This window comes from Salmo salar, chromosome 11 (genome assembly GCF_965601325.2).
Source record: "Salmo salar chromosome 11, fSalSal1, whole genome shotgun sequence".
Lineage (NCBI taxonomy): Eukaryota > Metazoa > Chordata > Actinopteri > Salmoniformes > Salmonidae > Salmo > Salmo salar.
The window spans coordinates 103,013,376-103,025,113 of record NC_138301.1 but is presented as its reverse complement, the minus strand read 5'-3'; the positions used below and the strand labels follow the sequence as shown (position 1 = coordinate 103,025,113).

General features: G+C 41.8%; 1 pseudogene; it reads left to right on the top strand.

Annotated features, from left to right (window-relative positions):
* The first annotated feature begins 1,382 nt into the window (after nt 1-1,382).
* On the top strand, nt 1,383-10,787 carry LOC106563332 (DNA sliding clamp PCNA-like; annotated as a pseudogene).
* Nucleotides 10,788-11,738: the final 951 nt, after the last annotated feature.

The following is an 11,738-nucleotide window of genomic DNA, read 5'->3' as shown; positions in this document are numbered from 1 at the left end:
CTATCAACACATTGACTGTAGTACACGCGCTGCTAAAACACTAGACCACTGCCACTCCAACTTCCGAGATGACAACAAGGCCCTCCCTTGCCCTCCTTTAGGCAAATGTGATCACAACTTAATTTTGCTCCTGCCTTCCTATAGGCAGAAACTCAAACAGGAAGTACCCATGCTAAGGACTATTCAATGCTGGTCTGACCAATCGGAATCCACGTGACGTGAATAAGACATTTAATCGTGTTAACTCTCGTAAGGCTGCCGGCCCAGACGAAATCCCTAGCCGCATCCTCAGAGCATGCGCAGACCAGTTGGCTGGAGTGTTTACGGACATATTCAATCTCTCCCTATCCCAGTCTGCTGTCCCCCCACATGCTTCAAGATGTCCACCACTGTTCCTGTACCCATGAAAGAAAAGGTAACTGAACTAAATGACTATCACCCCGTAGCACTCACTTCTGTCATCATGAAGTGCTTTGAGAGACTAGTCAAGGATCATATCACCTCCACCTTACCTGCCACCCTACACCCACTTCAATTTGCTTACTGCCCCAATAGATCCACAGACGATGCAATCGCCATCGCACTGCACACTGCCCTATCCCATCAACCCCCTCCTGTACTCCCTGTTCACCCATGACTGCGTGGCCACGCACACCTCCAACTCAATCATCAAGTTTGGAGACAACACAGTAGTAGGCCTGATTACCAACAATAACGAGACAGACTACAGGGAGGAGGTGAGGGCCCTGGGAGTGTGGCGCCAGGTAAATAACCTCTCACTCAACGTCAACAAAACAAAGGAGCTGATCGTGGACTTCAGAAAACAGCAGAGGGAGCACACCCCTATCCACATCAACGGGACCGCAGTGGAGAAGGTGAAAAACTTCAAGTTCCTTGGCGTACACATCACTGACAAACTGAAATGTTTTACCCACACAGACAGTATGTGTGAGATAATGAGATAATGAAAGTAGGCACTGTGCAGAATGGTGATCAAGTATGGAGAGAATTGATTATCTACCAAATATGGGTCCATATTGTGAATTCCCTAAAAATGACTTACCTTCTTGGTGGGGGGTGAATGCATCAGTGAAATGGTGCCACTGTGTTAACTGAAGTGTCTCAGCCTTCTGTGATGTCACAAAGGATAACTAATGTCATAATGTCATAATCCCAGTTGATATTCACATAATAATAAGGAATTTCCCTCAACCACGCCCACAAATTGGGGAAAATCAGCATTCTTATTTGACCCCCATTGTAAAAGAGACAACTTCGTCATCGATTTTTTTGTTATACGGAAATAGCAAAACATCCCAAAAAGCTGCTGTGTTGTTCAATGTACATGTAGCCAGGACAAAAATCCCGACCTAAGGTTCGCAATGCTACCAGGTAAGGAAATAGAGCCTGCAAGAAGAGCCCTGTGGCTTCAGGCTATTCGATGTGGGAAATGTGGAGATGCGGTGTCCAAGTAGGCTACACGTAACTATGTGTGTGGAAAACATTTTATCACAGGTAAAACATTTAACTTGTTTAGTACAGTCCATTTGTAACTCTTAATTGTGTTGCTGGTCTTGGTTTGATTAACGTTCCAGTTGGTAGCTAGCACTCACTCACTCAAGTGTCTGCTACTGTAGCATCATCATGAAAAGGGGCATGAGGGAAGCACTTTTTGTAAGTAGTGAGAACGCTAGGGAGCAGGCAACGATGAAATGTACTTTTCTTAAATGTGGTTTGGTAATTGATTAAAACAAAAAGACAGCATACACATTGTACTTGAAAAAGATTACTTTTTTGCTGTGAGGTAAAGGGTAACCTAGGTAAGCACAGGTTGTTTTCCCCACAGGCGGGCGGGGCTGCAACATTCTATCTAATACGTAATGGGTCTATCTCCTTTGTTGCACATACAGTAGTAGCCTACCACTGAATAAGAAGCAGAAAAGAAACATCTAGTAATAGAGATTTTATTAAATGACTTTAGGTGCTATGTCATAAACCCTTAAAGCTCCAGAATGCCCAGAAAAGGACAGCCATTGTGGTCAGGGAGAAATCCTAACCAGTCCAATTGGAATGAATGGCAGTCATAGGTCAAGGTGATGCATTTCCGGATTTTACTTATGCAGGAAAATAAGATTCAAAAGGCACTCGCACATCTGAGCAATCTTGTTGCAGGTGCATGGCAACAGTTGAAACAGGATGAAGGAAAAAAACTTTTGTAATATTTGTGAAATGCATATTGTTATGTTTGGTAGCACTTATTTATTTTCCCTTTGCCTCCAACTCCTTTCCATACATGGAACGGATGTGGGTGGGGCTAGGTCTACATAGAGGTGCTGTTTTCAGTAGATTCACGAAGGCCGTTAGGCCGATACGTAAGCTTATTAAATATCAGTGATACTATCAAGAACAGTGTGCGGTTTCCTTTTTTTCCTTCATCCTGTTTCAACTGTTGCAATGCACCTGCAACAAGATTGCTCAGATGTGCGAGTGCCTTTTGAATCTTGTAATACTGTTTTTCACTCTGCACTCTGAAATCTTGTAGTATACACAAAAAGAAAAAGACGTACCAAATATACAATGGATTCACTACGAGAGATCAACTCACTTACTGAGCATTGTGCGAATACCCTTTCATTCACACAAGAAGACGCCGATAGGATTCTTTTTTCCTACCTCCAACATGGACAACCCAGTTCAGCACTCGACTGTCGAACTCAAAATCCAACTCCAGAGACTTCGAGAGAAAGAAACTCGTTTCTTCCTGCATGGCACCACTCTTAGCGAGTATTGGCGCAACAAGCGCATTCCAAGAGGACTGAGAATACAGAAGGAGCCTACAATAGGGAAAAACGACAAAACTTTCGTTCATCAATGGGGTGATATACTCAAATGTTCACTAGATTTAATGTTATTAATCGTTGAGCATGTGTCGAAGGAAGCAAAAGAAGTTGAAGTTAAGATTAGCGAACATGAGGTTGTTATGAAGGAGATTCTAGGCCTTAATTTTACAGCCATAGACGACGCGATCAACCAGTTCATTGGGAAATACAGAGACTCTCTACAAGCAACAAAGATCAAGAAATATCAGCGTGACAGATGATTACCAGCTTAACCAGGTGTATGCATGGGAAGGCCCAAGGACAGGAGCACGGAGAGGCCGACGTAGGGACGCACCACTGATTGAGGGACGCAGATACGCAGCAGCAGGAGGCCATGGAAATTTGGACACAGAGGCATCCACCGAGAGCGAATTCCCTACAGACAGTGACTCCAGCTACCATGGCACACAGCCGGTTTTTCTAGCCCGGAAGCAACACAAGGCTCTACGAAAGAAAAGAAACGATGTAGGAGAGGCAAGCGGTCGAAGAGGAGACCAGGATCACAGGCCGTGGACACGGAGCTACAGCAGGACGCGGTAATTAACCTCTCCAAAAAAGACCTTACTGATGCTCAAGTCTCAGTCTTATCTAAGGGTCTCTCTTTTGTACCTACATGTACAGATAAACCATTTGATATGAAAGTAGATCTGTTCAAATTCTTCCGTAAGATTAAACTTAAGCATGTGTTTTCACAAAACACTGTTTCGGGCCAAGAAACACATCAACGAACTGGCACACATTTTAAGCCCAAAAGCAAATTCTGTCCCATAGTTAACAACTCTTCGATTAATACCTATTGTAGGTTAGTCGAACAAGAAGCCATGTCAGTGTATACGAGACAAACAAACCACATTCAGAAAAATCTCACTAGAACAGAAGAACAGGCACTTAATGAATTAATGAAAGATTCATCGTTGGTTATTAAACCTGCAGACAAGGGGGGTGCTGTGGTTGTTTTAGACTATGAAAAATATAAAGAAGAAATTCAGAGACAACTCAGTAATGAACGTTTCTATAGAAAACTAAGTGTTGATCCCACACAGGTGTTCCAAAGGGATATATGCTCTAGTTTGGAGCAAGCCCTATTAAACCACCTTATCTCAAAACCTGAATATGAATATCTTTGCTGCAAATGTGCCATACGTCCATGCCTTTACATTTTACCCGAAATTACACAAACCTAAAACACAACAAGGCAATTATCCAGGCAGACCAGTGGTTGCAGGAATAGGCTCAATGCTAGAGCCATTGTCGAACTTTGTAGACGCTTTTATTAAAACTCATGTGCAAGCATTACCATCATATGTAAAAGACTCTATAGACTTCATAAACAAGATCTCACCAATAACGGGTTTGAAAGAAGACTGTATTCTGGTCACATTAGATGTGGAGAGTCTATATACCAGCATTCCCCATGTGGAGGGGCTGGCAGCACTAGCTTACTATTTGGGAGACAGAGATACTAATGAATATCCACCAACAAACTTTATTTTAGAGCTGGCAGAATATGTTTTGAAGTATAACTATTTTAGGTTTGATGATGAATACTACCTCCAAACGAATGGAACGTCGATGGGCTCCACATTCGCTCCGAGCTATGCTAACCTTTATGTGGGTCTATTTGAAGAACGTTTTGTCAATAACAAAAACGAAAATCCATTTTTGAATAAAATCCTGAAGTGGTATCGATATATTGACGACATTTTTTGCATATGGGAAGGAACTGAACAAGAGCTGTCAGATTTTATGGCACTACTCAATGACATGAATCCCAATCTCAAATTCACTATTGAAAGTGACACTCAACGCGTTCATTACCTCGATATGTGGATTGAGAAATCAAATGGAACCCTGTTTACAACTCTGTATCGAAAAGAAACAGACAGAAATACTCTATTACAGGGGGACAGCTTCCATCCTGAGCCACTAAAAAGAGGACTTCCTAGAAGCCAGTTTTTCAGACTGCGCCGTATATGCTACTCCAATGATGATTATCTAGAAAAAGCAGCGGAGATGCGCACTAGGTTTCTAAGAGGCTATTCGCCACAATGTGTGGATGAAGCTCTTCATTTGGCATTGGGAAAAACACGAGATGAATTGTTACAAAATAGACCAGAACACTCCGTAAAAGAACACTCCGTTATGTTCACAACCACATATACTTTGAATTCGCGAAAAGTGGGAGGTGTGGTTAAGAAACATTGGCATATTTTATCATCGGACCCAGCTTTGCCGGCTGAATTTAAGAATCCACCACTCATTGTGTATAGGAGAGGTCGCAATTTACGCGATAAATTGGTTCATGCCAACTGCCAGCCACGAAAGAAAATCAGCCAGGCTCTTTTACGCCCTCTACCAAATGGTAGCTTTAAATGTAGAGGATGCGCACAGTGCAACAATATGATGAAGTGTGAATATTTCTGCCACCCACACACAGGAAAACGGTTTCAAATTAACGATATCATCACGTGCACCACCACCCATGTTATTTACATTATTAAATGTCCATGTGGGCTCTGCTATGTCGGTAAAACCTCCCGCTCTCTCAAACAGAGAATTAGTGAACATAAAAGTTCAATCAGGAGAAACGACAGGGATTATCCAGTCGCAGTACATTTTAATGACCGAAAGCATGACATTTCTACCTTTAGATTTTGTGGTATAGAGAAAGTCAAGATATCAGACAGGGGAGGTGATATTAATAATACTCTGAGCAAAAGAGAATGTTTTTGGATTTTCACCCTCCAGACATTATTTCCTAAAGGACTTAATGATGAAATGCCTATGTATGTTATGTTGTGAATTTAAAATATGTTCCTATTTAAGATTACTTTGTTTTTTCGTATGATGTACCCAATGATTAATGAAAACTTGCTATGTCCTCGTTGTGATTTTATGGACGTGTTCGGTGCGTCTTGTCTATACACTTTTGTAATATTTGTGAAATGCATATTGTTATGTTTGGTAGCACTTATTTATTTTTTCTTTGCCTCCAACTCCTTTCCATACGTGGAACGGATGTGGGTGGGGCTAGGTCTACATAGAGGTGCTGTTTTCTGAAAATTCACAAAAGCTCTGACGAAGGCCGTTAGGCCGATACGTAAGCTTATTAAATATCAGTGATACTATCAAGAACAGTGTGCGGTTTCCTTTTTTTCCTTCATACTTATGCAGGAAAATAAAAGTAAGTAAGACATGATATATCAGAAATTGTGTAATAGAATTTTTGTCAACCTAAAATAGTGCCATATAGTTAGCAATAAGGCATGAGGAGGTGTGTTATATGGCCAATATACCACGGCTAAGGGCTGTTTTTATGCACGACGCAACACGTCATGGTATATTGGCCAGATACCACAAATCCCAAAGGTGCCTTATTGCTATTATAAACTGGTAACCAACGTAATTAGAACAGTAAAAAAATTGTTTGTCAAACTCGAAGTATATTCCACGGCTTTCAGCCAATCAGCATTCAGAACTCGAACCACCCAGTTTATAAAAATACAGTTTACAGGTTTTATACCAACTGTCTGTATAAATAGCCTCGAAAATATATGCAATTAGACCATAAATGTAAAAAATATTGTTTTCTTGGCAAGCTGGGAGTGTTATTATATGATACAATGTCCATACTTGTTGCCAGTGTCTTCACTGATATTTTCAACCTCTCTCTGACCGAGTCTGTAATACTGAGGGGCTGTATAATTTTGCACGCCCAATTTTTCAGTTTTTTATTTGTTAAAAAAGTTTGAAGTATCCAATGAATTTCGTTCCACTTCATGATTGTGTCCCACTTGTTGATTCTTCACAAAAAATTACAGTTTTATATCTTTATGTTTGAAGCCTGAAATGTGGCAAAAGGTCGAAAAGTTCAAGGGGGCCGAATACTTTCGCAAGGCACTGTACTAGGCGGTGTCAGAGGAAGGCCACTCGCTGTTTATTATCTATGCATAGTCACTTTATCCCCGCACATTGACTCGGTATCGGCACACCCTGTTATGTCATTTTATTGTGTTCGTTTATTTAGTAAATATTTTCTTAACTCTATTTCTTGAACTGCATTGTTGGTTAAGGGCTTGTAAGTAAGCATTTCACTGTTGTATTAAGCGCATTTGACGATTACAATTTTACTTGATTTGATTTACAACTTGTTTGAATGGAATTGTCAATGGTGCGCGTACTGGGAGCGGAGTCAGGTGCAGGAGAGCAGAGAGTTGTGAACAGGCGCACACTTTATTTAGGCAGGAGAAACCAACAGGCGGACACCACTGCGTCGAAACCTCCAGCCAATATGCAAAAGTGCAAAACGCACAAACAGTCACAATGATATGTACAAGCAAATAAACATACCTTGTGAAATAAAACACGGAATAAACGCACACCAGAAATAGCGCGTCAAACATGACACGTAACATGAAACAATCAAACACAAAGACATGAGGGGGAACAGAGGAATAAATACATGTAGTGTGATTGGGGAATGAAAACCAGGTGTGCAGGGAACAAGACAAAACAAATGGATAAATGAAAAATGGAGCGGCGATGGCTAGAAAGCCGGTGACGTCGACCGCCGAACGCCGCCCGAACAAGGAGAGGAGTCAACTTCGGCGGAAGTTGTGACAGGAATCTGGCATATTGGCAGTTATTTAGAAAAATGAATGGAACAATTAATCTAAAACTGTCTGGCTAGCTAACTAATAAACATACAGTGCAGATAATCTTCATTGTTTTATACAATATTTTATCACAGCACTGGCAAACCATGGTTGACCAACTCCCTTGTCTGATCTTTTATACCATCATAAGAAGGTTCATGTCCATTCTAATTCCTAATACTATGCATCTAGTGGCCAAAGTGCAAATCTACAATTGCTTATAATGCACATAATGGACCCAGTAATGGAAGATCTAATCTCTCAATGTTCTAACCTCTTAATTAATGTTCATCTCGAAGTGCACCAAATTCATGCATTTAGATGTTAATGCCCCCGGATCCTCCTACTGGCTTTGGGCTAAGCCCAATGTCTTCAAATCCAAGATTTGCCCCTGCCAGGAGATGGAACTTGATTACACATGGAGAGAATGAGAAGAATAAATCATTATTCATTCAATCCAGGACATGCTTTTGCTTGATTCAATTCATAATTTCTGATCAACCAAGTATTACAAAATGTTAGTTTCCATCAAAATACCTCACTATTGCTGAAAAACAAAATATCAGTACAGTGCAAACAATTTTTACCCCAAATAGCTCATATCATGCAAAATGTATTTATTTGTGCAGCACGACTGCTTTGTATATGGTCTGGAATACGCCCTAAATTTAATTCATTCTCAGCAGGAGCACAATAATGTGTGATTGTGACCCGAAAGTCAGGGCATTCCAACATGTGGGCATTCTTGCATCTGCAGGAACTAACCCCCTCGAGTATCCCATTGGTTCCTGCAGGAATGCCCTCCCTCGAGCATCCCATTAGTTCCTTCCTCGAGCAAGCAATCTTCATGCTTGTGTGACACCTTTGATATTCTGGATTCCCTATGATTGTGTATGCGATTAAAATGTTGATCAAAAGTGAAATAGAACTATTATCAGAGTTTTTTGGTGGTGAAGGACACTGTCTACCGGTGTCCTAGCTAGCTAGCTACCGTGGTCGCCCCCGCCACATGTGTACCGGAGTCCGAGTTAGCTAGCTAGCACACAGTGTCCTTCACTAATACCTGCTCTCATACGTCGATAACAGAACTGTGGGAAAGCGCTGCCCGACAGGCTGGGGTGAGGGACACTGTCTACCGGTGTCCAAGCTAGCTAGCACATAGTGTCATTCGCTCCGACCTGCCAAACACCTGCTCTTGCCTCCATTAACAGAACTGCAGGACAGCAGTGTCCGCCTCTTCTTCTTCTGTGAGGTTTATCGTTGGTTGGCATCCAACCTTATGGTGCATTACTGCCAGCTACTGTAATGGAGTGCACCCGCCTCCTTCCTCTGTACCGGAGTCCTAGCTTAAAAATGGACCAATAGCAGATGCAGGATGCCCACATGCAGGAACTTCCTGAATTGCGGGCGGCTATTACACCCTTCTCGGCACATGAGAAAAGGATAGTGGGAGGGGCCCTTGCGCATCTTGCGACCTGTAGCAGCTGCAATCTAGCAATCAGCTGATCCCAAATACTGCTTACCAGATCAGCAAAGAAAACACATAAGCAAAAGCAAAAGGTTTGAGGCATGATTGACTCAAGGTCTAATCCTAAATAAAGTTTTCAACTCACTGAAAGACCTTATCACTGAAGCTTGCTGGAATGTGAGCTCCTCAGGTATCTCACTTCAGAGTATGGACTCATCACGTTTCCCCTGTGCACCTCAACCTGCGTAGCGATGGATTGGGTTGGTAACGTTGTGATCACACTGTCGCTATGGGAGTTAACTTGTCCAGGTGGGTGAACAAAATTTGCATTCATTTTCATGAGTCAACATTGATAACTATGTTGAGTTAACCTAACACTAACACTTGCTCGCTGGCTTACTTGCAGCATATCCAAGATTTTTGGAGGTGCGCAGTGAATGAGAACATCATCGCCCTATGTGCAGATGATAGGAGACTCTTGACCTGGTTTTTGGGACTAAAAGTAAGTAGGCCACATACACACACACACACACATTTATTCAAACACCTGCTGACCAGCAGCATGTAGCAAGGTCAAATATTTTCTGAGGAATGACCTAACTTGTAATATTGTCTGTCTCTGTGTTAGATCAGGAGAAAGTATCTGACTATGTTGATGGACTTGGATGTGGAACAGCTCCGTATTCCAGTGAGCACTCTTTATTCTTTACTCCCAATCAGGTCAGTCCAATTAAAATGTGACCTTTTAAATCTCCATTGATGTACAGTGGGGGGAGCTGGTGATTTGGTAGCTTGAATGATAACCTACTCTCTCTGTAGGAGTAAGAGTACAGTGAGTTCTCCCGGAATTGTAGAGACCTGCCCCAGATCGGGGATGCTGTCATGATCACTTGTGCAAAAGGCGGGGTCCAGTTCTCAGCCAGTGGGGAGTTGGGCACTGGCATCATCAAGCTGTCCCAGACCAACAGCGAGGGCAATGAGGATGAAGCGGTGAGAGAGGCCTGGAGGACTGACTGCCTGCTCACACATACAAACACACATATAAACATTTTCCCTGACAGTCAAAGCAACAGGCACAGAATATAATTTATTGTAGCACTTGATATTCCAGAATGGAATTAAGTGGCAATAACATGGTTTCCATAATCACTGTTGGCCTTGAAGACTCAGATCTACATGTAGGCTTTGTTCAACATGTGTAAAACCATCTCAACCTGGTTAGTCTCTCCCTCCAGAGGTGGAGTATAAGATTGCAGACATGGGCCACATCAAGTATTAACTGGCACCTGAGATTGTCAAGGATGCATCCGAATCCTCAACCTGACTAAACAAGTCTGAGAACACTTGGACTGAACCCTGAAGAAGACTGAAGTCCTAGTGAAAGGTTACCGTTAAAGAAGTATGGCTGTTCTGCAGGTCCTAATATGTTCCAGATGCCAGTTAAATCCTGTAGGAATGCTGTATACTGTATTATGGTTAAGGCAATATAACTAATGATATGTTTTGGTGATACTAATGTGTTTCTATGCGAGAAACATTTAAGTTGTTTGATGGATACAGTATGTTTGCCACGTCTTGTTTATCCTCATCAAACGGCTAATTTATGGGCTTATCAATTTTGCAAGTACATAGTATTAGACTGTTGTTTTGACATACTCACATACCTGTACACATCACAAGGCAGTTTGTATTTGTGAACTTCTGACATGTCTGGTACAGAGGAGGCTGGTGGGAAGACGTATTGGAGGATGCTCTCATTGTAATTTCTGGAATGGAATCAATGGAACGGAGTCAAACACATTGTTTCCATGTGTATGATGTTGGTACCATTCCATTGATTCCATTCCAGCCATTACAATGAACCTGTCCTCTTATAGCTTTTCCCACCAGCCTCCTCTTGTCTGGGAAATGAAGTCGCATACCTACCACTGAGTTAACAAATTTGTACAGAACATGTGTGTCACACTTGTCGTTGGAAATGGAGGACCAAAACGCAGCAGGTATGTGTATACTCATCTTCTTTATTATAAGGAAAGAAGGCAAACCCAAAATAAACACGTATACAAAAATAAACACACCGACAATATACAGTCCTGTAAGGCTTGACGCTATACACGAAACAATCACCCACAAATAACAAACACAAACTCACCCTAATATATGGGACTCTCAATCAAAGGCAGATAGACAACACCTGCCTTCAACTGAGAGTCCCAACCCCAATTAACCAAACATAGAACCAGACTAAACATAGAATACCTGAAAACCAAACAGTGCCCAAAAACCCCGGAATACTTAAACCAAATGCCCCTTCAACAAAACACACCACCCCGAACCACATAAAACGAATACCCTCTGCCACGTCCTGACCAAACTACAATACCAATTAACCTTATACTGGCCAGGACGTGACAATGTGCCTCTGTTATGTACAGTGGCGTCCATAATTATTGACACCTTTGATAAAGATGAGGAAAAAAGACTGTATAAAATAAATAATACAATACTGAGCTGTATTGTACGGACTGCCCTCTTCAATTCATGCCACAGGTTTTTAATAAGTTTCATGTCCGGAGACTGAGATGGCCATTGCAAAATGTAGATTTTTGTGGTCAATTAAACATTCCTTTGTGGATTTTGATGTGTGCTTGGGGTTGTCTTTCTGGAAGATCCACTTGCGGTCATTATCCTCTCAAGGGGAGGGTGCTAGAGTATTGAAAACAGGGGTGGCAATAC